The sequence below is a fragment of the Alligator mississippiensis genome, chromosome 5 (assembly GCF_030867095.1).
Source record: "Alligator mississippiensis isolate rAllMis1 chromosome 5, rAllMis1, whole genome shotgun sequence".
Taxonomy (NCBI): Eukaryota; Metazoa; Chordata; order Crocodylia; family Alligatoridae; genus Alligator; species Alligator mississippiensis.
The window spans coordinates 191,471,394-191,485,946 of NC_081828.1; the positions used below are offsets into that span (position 1 = coordinate 191,471,394).

Here is a 14,553-nt window from a genome sequence, read left to right on the forward strand (position 1 = left end):
TTTTAATCCCACTTTACTGGGTGCCCTGCTGTTGGTGTCAGTTAGGCTAATTGTAAAATCTCCTACTGATTTCAACAAAAGCAAGAGAAAGCCCAATACCCTTTACCATTCATCGTTCTCTTCTGCACAATGGGTAAAATGACACTTTTTGTATATGGCTATACGACTTGTACCTTGTTTCAGTTGGAATTTGGATTTGCTATTTGGTGTTACTTGCCACTTTCCTGACATTTGGCTTTGCTAATGAAGTGAATAACACCATAAACCTAAATCCCAAAACAATCCTTCCTCCAAGGCTTGTTTGTTCCTTGTTCCTGTAATAGCACCTTTCTGTCCCAAAGAGACTTTCTGTCAGAAAACCACTCCCACAATGCTTTTATCAAGGCCTGTGGTAACAAGCTGTACCTTGCACCATGAATCATCAGCTTCATAGCACCTGCTAATAGGATTCCTCTGTGGAATAGTCCCACCAGCCTGACAGAGGGTGTTTGTGAAGGCAGTTTGAATTCTTGAAATGACAGGTGTGAGAGAAGAGCAAAGCCAGATTTACTGTCATTATTTTGTATGACGAGAACCATCACCAAGCTTTGCTTGAGATTCACTAATTAAGTTAACTATGAATCTTTTTCAGAAATTCACAGAGCTAATTAATTTTCCTCATTGATTAGTTCCCAGCATCTTTGCATTTCTTTCCCCTCCCTTCTCATTCTAATTAGTGCTCCTTCATTGTGACATCTTTAGTTAAACAGGGGCCACATCTTCTCCACTAGACAGTGTCCCTTTTAAACAGGAGTCTTGGCGCCACCTTTCTAACTGTGCTGCAGCATTTCTGGGGTAGGGACAGACATTACACATAAACCGATTTAAGTGATTCGAAACTGGTTTAAACCTGTAACAGAACAGATATTCAGTGTATATAAACACGTTTGAACCATTTTGCACACCCCAAGCAAGCTGCTTGTGTTGTTTTGGTTTAGATTCCTGGTTTTGTTGTATGGGAGAATGCTTTGACAACTTGGGATGCAAGTAGGCCAGGGTAACAATGGGTCTTGGAAGTGGGCCCCCTCTCATGGGAGGTATCAGTGCAGTGTGACAAGACTTGGAGAATGTGCAGCCCCTCATCCCTTTTAAGCAGGAAGAGCACTGGCAATTGGAAAAACTTCATCCTACAACTCCTTAGACTCTGATATAGGGGAACGGTATCCATTTTAACTCTAGGTTACAGTTCATCAGTGAGCAGTGCAGCTGCTGTTACTAGGGAAGGGTGTAAGCAGAGACCAGGGAGTACAAAGAGTTTTATGGCCAGGGGTGATGTGTAGGGGGTGCACTTGCACCCCCTGAGAGCACCGGTGCACCCCCTGTCAGGCTGCGCTCCCTGTGTGGCAGGAGAGCAGGCGGGAGCACCATCACGCCCCCCATGAGCACCAGCTGGGGAGCAGGGCCACCAGAAAAAGCGGCCACACCACTTCTGGAAGTGGCCGCAGAGCTCCGGAAGCAGCATGCCCACTTTTATGGTGAGTGAGATCAGCACCTCTGCGGCCAGTGGGATTGGCTGCCGGGGACACCCTCCCTGGCCAGTGGGATCAGCCAGTAGGGACCCTCCCCCCCCCCCCCCCAACCGGCCAGCGGGATTGGTCACTGGGGGGACCTCCCCCATTGCTGCCTAGTGTCAGGGGGGACATGTGCCCCTCCTGACTCAAGAGGCACCCATGGTTACGGCTCTCGCAGTAATGCAGGGATTACAGAAGTACCTGCTTCACCAAGGACCTGACTTGGATTTGTGTTGGATTAGGGAAAAGATAAAGGCAGACTATAAGTAGGGTTACCATACACTCGGGTTTTCGCAGACATGTCCTCTTTTTGGGTCCTCTGGGTAGTAGTTTTGTTTTTTGTTTGTTTTTCATATCAGCAGTTGTCCGGGATTTCGTTCTGCCTCTGCCCCAGCATGGAGCTGCTTGGGGCTGGGGGCAGTGGGGGAAGGTGGTTGGAGGCAGGGCATTATATGCTCTGTGCACAGACCCAGCAGCTGCAGGCAGGTAAGTGTGTGCCTGCTGGTGCTGGGGCTGCAGCAGGGAGGCGGAAAGAGGTATGTCGGGGGGGAGTTCTTCATGAGCAGCAAAGTGGGGGAGGTAGGGGACTGTGGGTTGGGAGTGAGGGGCAGGGCAGGGGTATATCACTGCCCCCTGCACAATCATATATACTTCCCCACAGGTGTCCTTTTTTTTTAACTGAAAATATGGCAACCCTACTATAAGCCTATTAGTTTATCACAAGCTCGCCTCCTAGTAATACGCAGAATACCCCAATGAGGCAAATTATCACAGCTGCATTCCATTTTATATACTGAATATTACAGCAAACGTGCATTGGTTTCCGTAATATAAATAAGTATATAGCTGCTGCATGAGGTCTCTGATCCTTCCACCAGCATGAAATGACAGGACACCATTGACATGAAATCTCTGAGATGGGACCTTAAGCTTATAACAGTCATTGTAACCAGTACAATCGCTAATTATGTGCTTCTTACTAGTGGATAAATCTCCAGGTATTTAATATTCTTAAAGACTTCAGAAGTTACTCAAGAGACACCAGTTACTCAGCAAGTCATCTTCCTCTGAGCACCATTCTTATTGAACTAAACTAGCTTCTTCATTAATAAAGTAACTGTTTCAGAGTTGCTTCAACCATGGTTCGACTATCTGTACATACTGACTTCAGGGTGTCACCTCCCAAAGTCTCTCTTCCTGTATCCAATGATCCATGCTCTCCATTTCCCATATTGTTATGCTACATCTTCAGACTCCTAACATTGGCCTTAACCAGAAAGTGAGGAGGCTTGTCAGTATTGCCAGATGTATCTGTAACTATTAGTCATAACTCGTAAGAACTCCCCTCTTCAAAAGGGAATGGGGAAGCTTAAACAAGATTTAAATGGTTTGTGCCACCCACCTCCAGAAATATGATACAGTATTGACAGCTGGCCAGGACTGTGCACCAAAATAAATTAAGAACTCTCTGAGCCTGCATCTATGAACTGAAATCCTCCCACAAATAGGAAATCTCTTTTGGAACAAATCGCAGTAAGGGCTGTATAATGAAGTATTGTTGCAACCAAAGGTTTAGGCCTGAAGGCTGCCTATACACGTGCTTGGGGGTAGGGTTGAGGCATTTAAATTAAAGTGGTTCCCAAAGAGCCGCGCTAATTAACGCTGCAGCATCACATGCATTAAGCTCCTTCATGTTGAAAAATGGCTATGGGAACTAAAACTCATTTAATGAGTTTTTAGCTAAAGCGTCCCCACAGCCATTTTGAAACACAGCAGGGCTTAATACATGTGATGCTGTGGCAATGCTAGAGCGTTCTAATTGGAACATGGAGCAGACTTGAGAACATGTCAGACCATGTGTATAGGCAGCCAAACAGCCCAAACTCTGATATAGGCCCACTCCTGATCTTTGATTGTCTATCTTTGAATCTGAAAGATTTCTCTTTCCAGCTTGATCATTTGCAATCCGCTCCATGAACATAATTTAGCTTCAGTAAATCCCCTCATTTCTTCTAGGTAGCCAAAATGAAAATATGCTTTTCATAACTGACTTTTGCATTGTCTTCATTTCACAGAAAAAGATTATTTGTGGTATCTTTTATTGGCCCAAACATATGGTTATCTGTGAAATAAAGTCGTAGTGTTGTAGCTGTGATGGTCCAGGAAATCTGTGATGTCTCTGGTTGTACAGTTGGTAATTAAAAAATATCACAAAGAATACTTCTCTTACATTTTCTGGACCATCATGGCTACAGCCACACTCCAACATACTTCACAAATAACTCAGATGACCAGTATTTGAGTCTGATTATCTAGGCTAGTCTAGTCTGCGTGTAAACCATCATTCTGTAAAGCTAAGCTTAAGTTACCTTAGTTCCTGGTTCCATAAAGCCACACTTAGGTTACCTATACTACTGTGGATGATTCCTACAGGCACATATCTTGGCTCCTTATTGTTCAGGAAGCTGAGCTGCTCTGCAATTCTTTCCCAGTGAATTCTCCGCCTTTCTTAGCAAACAGGCTAGGGGCAGACATTACACACCAACCAGTATAAGTGATCAGAAACCAGTTCAAATCTGTAACTCAACAGAAGTTAAGTGTGCATAAATTGTTTTAAAAATGGCTGAAACCAATGTAAGATAAACCTGGATGGATGTAGTATCAAACTTAACTGATTTATGTTTAATCAGTTTATTGAACTTCTGTCCCAGATTCCCTCCAGATTCAAGTTAACTCACAGTCCACCAGCATCCCAGGATGCTTTGCACCTCTCTCGCAAACCCCCTCTCACAGGGTGGGTGGGCTAGCCTTAGCCCAAACTGTCTGCTCCAGCCAGCAGGGAGGTGTGCTGTAGTATCCCCCCTCAGCTTCTGGCCTGGACCACTGCAGCCATGTGACTGTATTTCCATAATCAAAAGTGAATGTATGTTCACTTGCTCATTGGTTCCATCTTTGCATCTTCAGCTAATCTAAGAAGACTGAATCTATTCAGCCGTGGACATTTTGACTGTCTGTACTTGGCCACAAAGCTGTGGGAAGACAATGGAGTACTATCGGCACTTAAAATTGGTTTAGCTTACCTCTTAATTATAAATTGATTTGGTGATCATGAAAGCAGGCTCTGATCTGGAGTTTCCAATTGGGGCAGCTAATTTGGATTTAAAATATCACAAAACTCAGGTGTTCTGCATGTGAATGGCACTAGAGTTAAGAGAACACCCAAGAAAGAGCCCAAATTAACTCTAGAGTGAGGATATACATGGAGGCATGCTGGGAAAAGTCATATGCCCTCCTTGTCAGGTTCTCAAAGTTACTTTAGTTTTGCAAAAAAAACTGTCAAGCACACAGCAGTTTTAACTTTCCTTTTAGGAGTCTTTGCACACCATCTGCATTCTTTAATCAAATAATAGATTTTGATGTATTTAAACAAATAACTTTCTTTAATCAAATAACAGAATAAAACACAACCTTGACCTACAGTAACTCCTCAAATTTGATTTTTGATCGGTTAGCATGAGTCAGCAGCAATTACTAGGTGTCCTTTTCGGCTCTAGCACCAGATCTTATGGTGACTCAACAAAGGTACCCTTTATTCCCTTGCAGGGTCCTGGAATCCACCACTTAGAAATCCTTAAGGATTTCACTGCGCTTGCATGGCTGATATTCAAATGAATGATGCAGCAAAGCCTTTGTCAGCATATAGCACTCCAGGCAGGTACTGGGTTTGGCATAACCTCAGATCCCGCGTTAAAGGGTGAAAATTCCATTTACATTAGATTAATCCAGTTACCTTGCCATGGCAAAGAACCCTGGTAAGATGCAGGCTACCACAATTACAGCCATATTAGTTGGCTGTTGCATACTAAAATATTATCTGCCCATAACACTGGTGAATTCAGTGATGTTAATTTTAAGCTTATTCAGTTGAGCTAAATGCAACTGAAAAATACACCCCTCTTCTCCTTTAAGACCTATTCTAAGATAGATGGAGTCAAGGTGACTTCCAAAGGGTCTCTCCATAAAAGCAATTAACCTAAATGTGTGGCTCATACCTGAAACAACTTAAGTGAGAATAGTTACGGCATTCAGCCTTCTCTAGCATGTCCTTGATACCTCACCTGAACTAATTTGGTAGTCTTGTGACAAGTCAGCAGGTTTATTTTCCTGAAGAACTGCAGTGTGCCTGAGGCTATTGGCTCTTGTAAAGCAACTTGGCATCTTATGGCCATCATAAAAACTGTAAGCCTGCCAGATGATTTTATGTCCAGTTCTCAAATAGGCATGTTACTCCTAATAATAGGAAAATTAAGTAGGATGTTGTTTCAGCCCATTGTTTTCTCTGGTCAGCTGGTTAGCATGAGTAATGCTGGTCTACGGGAAGAGAGGATGCCTGCTGCCCTCAAGTGATCTTCACTGTGACTCTTGCCAATTCTAGTACATACAGTGCTGAATCTTATTTTCATTGAATATGGATGATATAGCAACCATGCTTTCCTGGACCTTAGCTGGGAGAGCAAGTGAGTTGGCTGCAGTTCAGTCCAGTTGAGAGAGCAGTGTCCCCAGCCAGCTAATACTGACTCTAAAACTGTACTAGCTCACAAAGGATCACAGATGTGAACCGGGTTACTAAGCAAGCAATTTTTTTTAACCACCCTGGGAGGGAAATACCTGACTATCTGTCTGCTTCTAACCCATTTCCTTGTGTAGAATGGCCCATGATAGCTGCTCAGGGAGATGGGTAGAGCTGTCTCTCAGCACCCTGCTGCCATTCTCACAACAAAGTAGGAGATGACAACAGAAAATGTCCAGAGACTCGGAGCTCTTCACTTCTTTCTTCTTCCTTGCAGCCCATGGTGTAGGAAAAGGGCAGAGGGGTGAAGAATCCCTGAAGCAGCTCTTCCCTCCCCCTGGAAAAGGGAGAAAGGGACCCTACTGCTGCAGCTTTCCAGACCAGGGGAGAGTGGGTGAAGAACCCAGGAGGAAAGGATGTGGGGGCTGGTGGGGATTGAATTGACAAAGCAGTGATAATAGACCCAGTCTTTTTCAAACCACTTTAAGCACTTGTTGGGGGAAGAGTCTAGCTAGCAGGAGAAGTGCTATCTCCATTCAGAGAGCTGTGCAAGTACAGAATACCCTGGATTTCTGATTGCCCCTAGCAGCCAGATGAGAACATTTGTCTAGCATGCCATATATATATGTTTCTTTGAGGGGGGGGGCTTTGCACAATTACTTAGGCCCTTGTGATAAACTAATTGATTATTGTAATAGGGGTCTATATGGGGCTCAGGCATTGAACTAAAGCAAAGCAGAGGCTTTTTTAGTGGGACAGGCCATAAGGTACAACTTCAAGCCAGTGTGCCAGAGACTGCACTGGATTCCTCTTGTAACCCGGATATGCCCAAGGGTGTGCCCTATTCTCAATTGGATGGGATGAGTAGGCAGGAGGGGGTGCTGTGAGAGGGATGCCAGAATTTTGAGCAGATCCCTCTGTCCTCTATAGAGTAGCCCAAGCCCAAAGTTCTTAACTATATACAATTTATTGAATTCTAATATACATAATCATAAAAGTAAGTATATACATATATTTACACAGTGAACATTAACCAATAACCAAGGTCAAACCCTAAATAACACTATTTACCCATCACAATAAAACAATTTCAGCAGCGTCAACACGATACAACATCACAAGACAACATTTCAATTACAAAATATAAGGCGCAAACAGGAACAATCTTAATAACACCTACTCCTTAATATAGTCCCTGACCCATGGCAAGAGATGGTCCTCCTTCCAATGGGGTCCCTTGGGGGGGTGTCCAGGAAGCACCAGGGGCCCCTCCCCTTAGGGCCTTGACTAGGTGGGGGGGATGCTCACCCAGCCCCTTCTCTGGGTTTGCCACCCCAAACGTCTTTCTCCTGTGGGACCCAAGGGCCCAATGACTCGTGCTTCCTCAGGTGGCAGTGGTCAGGGTGCAGCTCGATGGGGTCTCCTCTGCTGGAGTGCCTCTCCAGGCCTCTCCTGTGCTGCTGGGCTCCTCCCCACCCTGTGCCCCTCTCTGGGCACCGAGGGCTCGGCTCCTCTCAGCTGCTGCACCACTGCTGCTGGCTCCTGGGTGCTGGGCCTCACGCTGCAGCACTATTATTTCCCCGTGCCCTGGCTTCAGCACTGAGGGCTCTTTTAGCACAGGCCAGGCCCTTCAGGCTCCAGCCATCCATCCTCACGCTGGGTGGCTAACCCAAGCAGCCTTCGCTGCTCCCTGGCTCCCAAGACTCGGGCCCGTGCTGCCCTGTGCCCTGTGGGACTTGGCCGCTTGCTGGGAGATGGGACCTTAGCCACCTCACTGCAGCCCCAAGGCCCTTGCCCTGTACACTGCTCCATGCACAGCGTGGACTGCTGGCCCTGCCAGGGTTGCAGGCTTGAGCTGCTGCTTGCGGCTCCCAAAGCCTGGGCTCCGTGCACTGAACTGCACACCGTGATGGGCCCGAGCAATCTCTCAGCACTCTCAGGGCTGGGTCTCCACACACCATCCCTGTGCGCCGTCAGCAGCCCGAGCAGTCTCGTACCGCTCCCAATCCTGCTCCTCCAGTGGCAGCTTCAGGAGCCTTGGGCCTTTTGCCCGCTGGGGGAGAGCTCCCCAGCTTTTCATGGCTACACTCGTCTCGAGTCCCTCGCTGCATCTGTCCTTGTGCTGGGCATGTAGCTCCTTTTATATGCTCCAGGGCTCTGCCCCTGAAGTCTTCTGGACCTGACAATTTACAGTCTTCAATCAGGTCTGGGGGAGCTCTTCTCCCCCTCCCCTCAGGAAAGGGATGTGAATTTTCTCTTGCTGCCTCCTGATTGGTGGATGGGCTCCACCAATCAAAACAGCAGGATCTCAAGCCTGGGATTCAACCCAAACTCTGAAAGGTGAGCCTGCTACACTATTCAGCCCACAGTGTAAGTAATGATACAGTTGATGTTAAAGCCTGCACGCTTCGGTTAGTAGAACCACTTCTTTCCTTGTCCTCTCTTGAGATAAGTCTCTGTGTTTGTCATAAAAGTCCCTAGAACTGATTCTAGTGGTAGGGTAGTTTTTGCTGCGAGTCATTGACTCTGAAACTCTCCTCCCCCATCTGTCTGACCCAGCCTTCAGGCCAATCTGTTTTTCTAGGGTTTTCACTACAAGAGAGAGCAATATTTTTGTTTAATGAGTAATTCTGTGGTCAGCCAATGTCTGGTAATCAGGATTTGTTAGTTTTAATTTAATAAATTAATGTAGTTAGCGCACCTTGTAAAATTTGCAGTGGGCTCAATTTTAGGGAGAAAAAAGCATGCATGTTGTTATGATTTTAATCTAGAAAACAAGTAATCCAGGACTGACCAGCTAAAACTGACCCAGTGCTACATCCAAAAGAAGACATGGGCAGCTCAGATGCTGCAGTGCCTAAATGTCATGCCCCAGTGCAGAATCTAAAATCCAGGGTGAATTGCCCAGAATCCTGTCCAGTGCATGGGGAGACTTGGGTGCCCTTGGGGGAGTCTGTCACCCCCTAATTGCCAGTCACCAGGATTGGTGCCCCACTCACCCTACCTTGGTTACACGACTGCCCTAACAGAAAGAAGTGTTGGGTTTTGGTGTCTGCTATTTTTGTTTTATACCAAATTATTGTTTAAAGCATCAGTGGTGGCAGAAGGAATTAAAACCCAACCTCTTTTCCCCTTCTGCCTGAAATTCAGCTCACATTTACATCAAAGTTCTGTTTCTAAACCTCACACCTGCAAGAAAAAGGCTGGAAAAGTGTTCAGATGGCCCCAAAAGTCAGACAAGTCATCTTAGTCTTTTATTTTATTATTTTTTAAAATTTCATAATGTCAGAAACTCTCATGATTTCGTGGGGAGGGGGTTGTTAAATCAGACTCATGACCTTTGAAAGCTTTGTGTTGGCAGTGCTGATTGTATAAATGTTTCCCTGATTGTAAAAGAAATGAGACGAAAAATATGTGGTTCTAAATCTCTGAGCATTTCCAAAATGGATTAGGCAAAATGAGCACACCCATCCCTGTTCTTTATCAGCAAAGTCTTCTGTGGGTTGTTAATCAGGCTTTCTCAGAGAAGGCTACTGCTGACATGAAATTGCTTGATGGCAACATTTTACATATTTCCTTTCATTTGCTGAGTTCCATTTTTTATTTTTTTTTATTTTTTAGCCAGTAACAGAAATGCAAAATATTAAGGTATAAATCAAACACATGGTCTACACTGGACAAGTTTAGTGTAGACTTCAATGAGAGTTGCATGATTGCAGTACTAAGCCTTTTAGGGTTATGGTTCATAAATACCAAACCAACATAAAGAATGTTCAGAAAAGAAAAGTTTTCTCCTTGGAATTTTTTTTTTTATGTTTAAGCTCAGAATATATCTATTCAGCAATGGGCTGTAATATTAGGGTTGGGTGCATAGAGAGAGCTTTAGGAAACTATTTAGAATTGACTTTGTTTTGGACATGTTGCAGTAGCAGTTCAATGGCAGGTAGGGTGGTGGGTTGTAGTCGAGACAAAAATAAAGAACCTCATTAATAAAGCCACATGTCTTGTAAGCACAGGCCTCTGAGTTACAGGCTTAGACCTAGGAGACTGCTTTGAATAAATCTTCAATTTCTGAAAACTGCTGAATTAGGCTGAACAGACTATTTAGTGCATTTGTGTTAAATTTGACTTTCAGTCAATGTTTCATGTTTCAATTTTTCATTTTAAAATGGAAACTTCATATGTAAATTTAGTCCAGTTTAATTTTTAAAAATACAAGAGAAAAAAATAAAACCGAGTTTTTGTTTTTTTTCCCGCCCAATTTGTTTTGCCAGGACACTGGGAAAATAATAACATTTGAATTGACCTGCAACATTTTTATTTTTTATATTTGGATTGTTCAGTTTGGCAGTTTATTCTCACAGTTGTAGCATTGCCCCGTGCAGGATGTTTTAGCCAAGAAGGGAACTTGGTGCGTCTTGAATAAAAACAATCTACAGAATGCAAGAAGTGTCTGTTGCATCCTTTTTAAGAGGATAAACTCTCCTAGCAATTTCAGATATCCCATTTCCTCCTCCAAGTCAGCTGTCTTTTTAGGCGGCTAGAGTTTCTGGGGGCAAAAATGGAAGGAATCTCAGGAGAGCACTCTTGTAATTGTGCTGTCCTTGTGGGGGGGGTGGCTCTTTGTACCCACTATCCTCCTGAGCATCTGTGCAACAGCAGGTCCCTATTATGTTCTGGAAACTGTTAAAGACAAAGATCTCTCTGTGACTGTGATGATATCAAAAGATGCCTGGATCAATGAGGTACAAATTTTATGTGGAGATACACTAGTAGAAAATGGAAAGAGCCTTAGGGACCACAATGTTGATGTCTCAAACTCCTGAATTAATGATTTTGGGCTTGTGAATATTTTCTCTGGTTGACATATTTAACTCTTCCTGGTTAAATGCCAGGATTCCAGTAGCTTATTTTTCTAAATATTCAAATTTAGATTAACCAAAGAGAGAGAACCTAGTTGAGTTAGACTGGATCAGTCCTAGGAAGGGAAGCTCCCAAGGAACATGCACAGCTGTTGGTGCAGGAAAGCAGGTTAATGATTCAGAAGATGACACTTCCTTTTATAGCTGGTATTGAACAAATGCCCCAGTACATCGTTAGGAAGCACATTGTTACTAGGGCTAGGTACAGACATTCAAAAAGCCCCAGGCAGAATTGATCTAAGTTATGTGGTTTTCTTAGGTGAGTAGTGAACAGAACACACATTTGCTCTTTGGTGGACGATGGGGGGAATCTTAGACCGGGTTTTGCCATTTTTAAACCAGTCCACATGCTGGATGTGTTCTGCTATGGGAATAGGCTGGTTTCCAATTATGCCAGTTAACGTGTAATGTCTGTACCTGGCCTAGGTGGCTTTTTGAGATGAAAGTAAAACAGCTCTTGACTGCTGGTGATCATCACAATAATAAGGCTTAATCCTCAGCAGGAAGATCGATAGCAATTCTGCTAAAATCAGTTGGCCTCTGCTGATTTTTAGACAAGCTGAGGATGTAGCTCATGCCTCCTGTGTCTTTATCATGAGAAAAAAGGTATAGACTTGACATGCTGGCCTAATTCCAAGGCAGATAATTGCAGTATATTCTACCTACCTAACCCTGTTTTAGTTTCAGCTGGATATGCCATTCTTCCCTTTCTACCCTAACCTATTGATTAGTGTTTCTGTGCGCTATTAAATGGCTAATCCATTTCACTCCAGATGTGGCTGTATTCTAATGCTGAATGAAAAGACGTCTGCCTTTAGTTCACAAATCAGCTGATTATGCTTATAAAGCACTTTGAAATGCTTTGGGTTGAAAGACATTACAACAAATATAAGATAATGTTATTTATAGATTTCAGTTTATGTAAAATAATATTCAATTTCTGCTTATGGGACTTCTGTTGTCAAAGACGGATCAAAATTAATTTTTCCTTTTTACTATTTTTTTTCCAAGCAATTTCCCTCTGGTCAAGACAAAGATCCAAGGAACGTTCCATTAACTTTCCCCATGTCATTCCACTCGCAAAGACGATCTATTGGCTTTAATTTTCTGAATTGCTGCTTTTGAGGTGAGCTTGTCCCTGTAGCCCATGTAGTGCTGTAAGACCTTATTGTTGTTAGATTACCAGAACCCAGGCAAAGAATATAGGTTTTCAGCTTACTTTTTTCAAAGAAAGCAGTTCTCTGGGCGTATTCTCCCTGCATTCAATTATGTCCACAGCTATCTGTGAGTGTCAAGGGCACTAGATACCTGTGCTCCTGCAAAGGAGGAAATCTGTCATCTCCATGTGAACAGCCATGCATCCACAGACTTGAAGCCCCTTTTAAAAGGTTACTCTTTATTCTAAAAAGGTGGTATTTGTCCTTTTAAAACATTGCACTCAAAGCTTCCAGATCTAATTTCTAGAGACCATGATGAATCAGATTGCTCTGATGTCTGATGAAATGCATGCTAACAGGTGTTAGGAACATTAGTTTAAGAGGTTTGGTACCTTGTACAGGTTATTCTGTATAGTTCATCTGCTGTCTCTCTCGTGTCAGTATCTAGCATGAAATTCCACACATGCCTCTTATTTAAGAAAGAACACAAGACTATGTTATCTTATTCCTCTGGAATTTTCCACAGTTATTTAGCATGTTAGTTTAAGCATAATTGGTGTGAGGACTCTTGAAATTTATATCTCAGAAGTTCTTATTTATATCAGGCTTAGAGTAGTTCATTTCAGTTGAGGTAAACGTGAAGCATTAGATTGCAAACGTACCTAATCCATCTCTCCTCCCCCATGACTAGAAATCCTGTGGTTAAAATAACACAGCCTCTATTCAGAGCACAAACTTAGAGCCGCTAGCTGAAGCAGACTTGGGATTTACAGAACTCTCAGCAGATGAGCCTGTTAGGGTGTTTTGTTTTTTTTATCCTATTTCTGATCCACAAGAGGAAGCTACGATCTCTCCAATTTGCATTCAAGGTAAAGATTTCTTGCAGTCTATATCTGTGAAAATGTTGTTGTAAAAATGTTGTTACCAAGGCTTCTTGCTATCTTAGTAAATGACTTCACAATCTTTAACTGTTAATATGGTTTTGTGGCTATTTCCCTACAAGGGTGAAATGATGATCTTGTACAGGAGGAAAGCAGCAGCGATTTTTCTGTCACATGTTAAAGAGGCTGAATATTTAGCAAGTAGATGACATAGGGTTTTGTGCAGTAATAAAACTGGCTTTTATTGTGGCAAGTCTGACTGAACCTAAACCAGGACCCCGATTTGTTTTGTTAAATATTAAGTGCAGTCACTCTCAGGCTTGTCTGATCAGCGTAACCTCCATGCAAACAGCTGAATCTGCATATTGTAACATCATGCTGTTTCCAGAGTATATTAGTGCTGTTACAATATCAGAGCTATGTGTATTGGAGTATTTTGATGCAACATTACTAGCTAATTAAGTGCCTCTATCTGCTGTGTTGCAGACACAAGGACACAGTGCATTTAGGAAAGGAACATCTCTTCCTTGAAATCCTATTTTATTATGAAATGCAGAGATGAAATATAATGTTCCAAGGACTGTTTGAAGAAGTGCATTCACAGTATTGAAATGTATGAAGTCCACCTGGCCCCACCTCTCTGCAGCTCCCCCATAGTGTAGACCATGAAGGATGGCTCCTTGGTCTGAAATCAGTGGCTGCACCCTCTGAGAACATGGTAAATGTCCATTACTTTGCTAACCCCCCACCCTTTTTTTTTAATATTGCCTTCCTAATCCCTATGCACTTCAGTGGCTATTCTCCCAAATAGTATATGCACCAGACAAATGTGGCTACAGGTGGCATTTGGAGTCCTCCAGCCCATTCACAAGAATGTCCCACTTCAAACTCAGAGGCTAGCTTGCTCCAATTTTCTCCCCTTCCCAGTTTGATAATACTAAGCTCTTACAATGCATCAGCCTATGTATGTTGTTCACGGTGGCCCTCATCTGCCTTGCCCCCCTACCCTCCCACCAACCCAATTCTTTTGAACTCCATTGGCTTTATGGAGAGTGACCAGATCCTGATGGCAAAGTCAGGTGTCATCCAACAAGTCTTCAACCCTGCTAAAAAGCTGCTGGGATGGCAAAGGTATGCACTTGCTAAAACTGACAGCACTTCTGTCTTGTAAAGAGAAATGCCATTTTATCACTTGGTCCTGCTGCTCGCTTTGTTGAGTGGGAAAACGGAGATCTATAATGAATACAAATGCACAGTTTTTAATGATCACCATGAACAGTAAACCATACTAAAGCAGCAGCTTGGAAGAGAGTGTATATGCTCAGAACAAAGAAATGTGGTTGGGCAGCAACTATAACATTTCTATATAGAAAGTCGAGCTGATGTCATTTTAGCTTCACAGGCTAGTGCCAAGAATTCTAAGTTCCATATCAAGATTCATTGAAAAACCCCCGCATACTCACAATTTGTTCA

The 14,553-nt window shown here is 43.3% G+C and overlaps 1 protein-coding gene across 5 annotated transcripts in view; it reads left to right on the top strand.

The window, feature by feature from the left end:
- The window catches only part of JCAD (junctional cadherin 5 associated), a 151,669-nt gene that overhangs the window by 38,797 nt on the left and 98,319 nt on the right, over positions 1-14,553 (top strand). For 2 of the 5 annotated variants that reach the window (XM_014609036.3, XM_059729124.1), the window contains exons 3-4: positions 12,054-12,168; positions 12,891-13,068. The gene's annotated coding sequence lies outside the window, so the exon portion shown is untranslated. Of the gene's footprint in view, positions 1-12,053; positions 12,169-12,783; positions 13,069-14,553 lie in introns of those variants that run through there. The other 3 variants (XM_059729125.1, XM_006271132.4, XM_059729126.1) reach the window with 3 other exon arrangements.